Below are 3,312 nucleotides of genomic sequence, written 5' to 3'. Positions count from 1 at the left end.
TTTCTTCTTCTTCTTGTGATTTTATGGCGGTTGGCAAGCAACCTTGTGGTGAGCATTACCGCCACCTACTGTAATGGAGTCTGGATCGAGGTGGATTCCTACTCTAAATTATTTTATTTAACCCAGTGTTTTTAAAAAATGTGTGTATTGCTTTATAACCTGTGTGTTCTGAGTGCAATCCTAATATATCTTCCACTGCTAACCTAATGTTCTCTTCCGCTAACTTATTTCCCAGTATTTCCCTTTCTCTATTATATTTTCTACAATGTATTAAAACATGTCTTACATTTTCTATCTGTTTGCAATCACACAGTCCTGTAGCATGTTTCCCCATCAATTTCAATGAACTATTTAGATATGTATGTCCTAATCTCATTCTAGTAATAATGTCTTCTTCCTTCCTATTTCTATTGCCTCCTCTCATTACACCTACTCTCCTCTGGACTTTGTAATACTCTCTACCTTTTTTTCCTTATTCCAATTATCCTGCCACTTTTTATTGTGTTCTATCTTAATGATGTTCTTCACTTCTTCTTTACTGTGCTTAATCTCCATGTTTACTTCTGTTTTAGTGGTTGCTTGTTTTGCGTACTTATCAGCTAACCCAAAGAAATGTTACCACACCTCCCGCTTTATTTATTCTGTAGACTGCCTGAACTATTTCATAAACTAAATCTTGTCTTGTTTCTGACGCTATGTTTTTTATGCTAGTCAATGCACTGCTGGAGTCCGAGCACACGACTGCTTTTCTTGCTTTATTTTCTTCTATCCAATTAATTGCCATATAAATTGCTACCAATTCTCCCGTAAAAACAGATAATTTATCACTAATTCTTTTATTTAATACTATGTTTCCTTGTGGAATAACAGCTGCTGCTCCTACCTTATTATTTATAGTTTTTGATGCATCTGTGTACACCAGGCCTGGGCAATTATTTTGACTCGGGGGCCACATTTAGAGAAAAAAAAGTGTCTGGGGGCCGGTATATCTATTTTTAGGAACACTAATACAAAACCTCACAATAATGTCTGATTGAATGCTAAAAACGTTATGACAGACCGCCTTAAAAAAACGTAACGGAATTTTACATGTTTCTATTAACGATAAAACACTGAATATTGACAAAATATGAATGTCACACACCCTTTCGATCAACATATTTTTAGGGCTGCAACTAACGATTAATTTGATAATCGATTAATCTGTCGATTATTACTTCAATTAATAATCGGATAAAAGACACAACCTACATTTCTATCCTTTCCAGTATTTTATTGAAAAAAAACAGCATACTGGCACCATACTTATTTTGATTATTGTTTCTCAGCTGTTTGTACATGATGCTGTTTATAAATAAAGGTTTATAAAAAAATAAAAAATAAATAAAAATTGCCTGCGCGCATGCGCATAGCGTAGATCCAACGAATCGATGACTAAATTAATCGCCAACTATTTTTATAATCGATTAGTTGTTGCAGCCCTACATATTTTACAATCAAGTGAAACGCAACAAACAGTGAAATATGAACGTGAAGGGTACAAAATGAACCCACCTACAATCTGATATATCTGATACATCACTAAGCTTTAGAACTTTGTTGTGAAAATCTCCTTCCGCGTCTGTGGAAACGCTTCCCACTGTTTGGTGCCTCGTCTGAGCTGCTGTGAAGTAGATTACACCCTAGTAACTAATTAGATGACCATAGTAACTAATTAGATTACCATAGTAACTGGTATATCATCCATAAGTGCAGATTCCAACCATTGAAATACTTTGTATAGTTCAAGACTTACGGTTGTTAGAAAACATGACTGCACATCATAATGGCAGCTACACTTTCCATCTAAAAGATCTAAAAAAATTATTTGGGAATGTCCGGCGGGCCAGATTGAAAAGCTTAACGGGCCGCATGTGGCCCCCGGGCCTTAATTTGCCCAGGTCTGGTGTACACCATGATGTTGTCTAAAAACGTTTCCTCAATCCATTGTTCTATCTGGTAACTATTTAAATTTCTATTCTTTAGTAATTGCATGTTTACATTTGGGTTTTCATACATCCACGGTGGTATTGCGGGGATTGGTACTGTAGGGCTAACATTAATATTATCAATTTGAACTTTATTACATCTGTCTCCTATTATCCACCCAAAACTATTCATTTTTTCTTCTCTTTTTCTTGGCAGTTTAATAGTACTTGATGGGTTGGATGTCCTTGCTTGGACCCTTTTAAGTTTGCCCAATAAACTACTGACAGTTGATCTCTCCTCATATCTAAAGGTTTTTCATTCATCTCTACTTGTAATGCTGCAACTGGGGTTGATTTAGTAGCTCCACAACATAATCTTAAAGCCTGTGATTGGATCCTGTCTATTTTCCCAAGTAATGTTTTTGCAGCAGATTGATAAATAATGCATCCATAATCAATAACAGATCGTATTAAACTGATGTATATTGCTTTCAATGTCTGCCTATCAGCCCCCCAGTCTTTACCCCTCAAAGCCCTCATTACATTTAACACCTTTTTACTTTTCTCCACTATTTTGCTGATGTGGGTTGACCAGTTATTATTTTTTATCAAACCATATACCCAAATATTTAAATACTTGTACCTCTTCTATATTTTCTCCATAGAGTTTAATTTGGATCTTGTTTTGTACTTTCCTCTTTGTAAAATGTATGACATTTGTCTTTCCAACAGAGAATCTTAAACCCCACGCCGTTCCCCATTCTTGAACTTTATTTACCGCTTTTTGAATCTTCTTTTCTATATGATTAGTATTTCTACCTCTCTTCCACATCACTCCATCGTCAGCAAACAGTGCCACATCCACTAATCCTTCCACTTCACTAAAAACTTCATTTATCATTATTGAAAATAATACTGGACTTATTATACTCCCTTGCGGGGTCCCATTTTCCACTTCATATACTCTGCTGCATTCATTCTCTATTTTTAATAATATTTTTCTATTTGTTAAGAAGTCTTTTATCCATCTATACATTTTCCCTCTAATCCCAATTATATTTAGTTTTATCAGCAACCCCTGTTTGCACAACATATCATAAGCTTTCTCTATATCAAAAAATACTGCAATTATACTTTCTTTATTTATTTGTCCCTTTCTAATTTCCTCTTCCAGCTGCACTGCTGGGTCGTTTGTGTTTCTTGCTTTGCGAAATCCACTTTGGTAGTTTTTTATTATTTCTTTTGACTCTAAATAATACACTAGTCTTTCATTAATCATTTTTTCCATTACTTTACCCAAATTTGAGGTCAATGCTATCGGCCTATAATTACCTGCCTCTTCCGG

Source organism: Entelurus aequoreus, linkage group LG07 (assembly GCF_033978785.1).
Source record: "Entelurus aequoreus isolate RoL-2023_Sb linkage group LG07, RoL_Eaeq_v1.1, whole genome shotgun sequence".
Lineage (NCBI taxonomy): Eukaryota > Metazoa > Chordata > Actinopteri > Syngnathiformes > Syngnathidae > Entelurus > Entelurus aequoreus.
The sequence above is the reverse complement of the archived record's forward strand: the minus strand, read 5'-3'. Positions refer to the sequence as shown.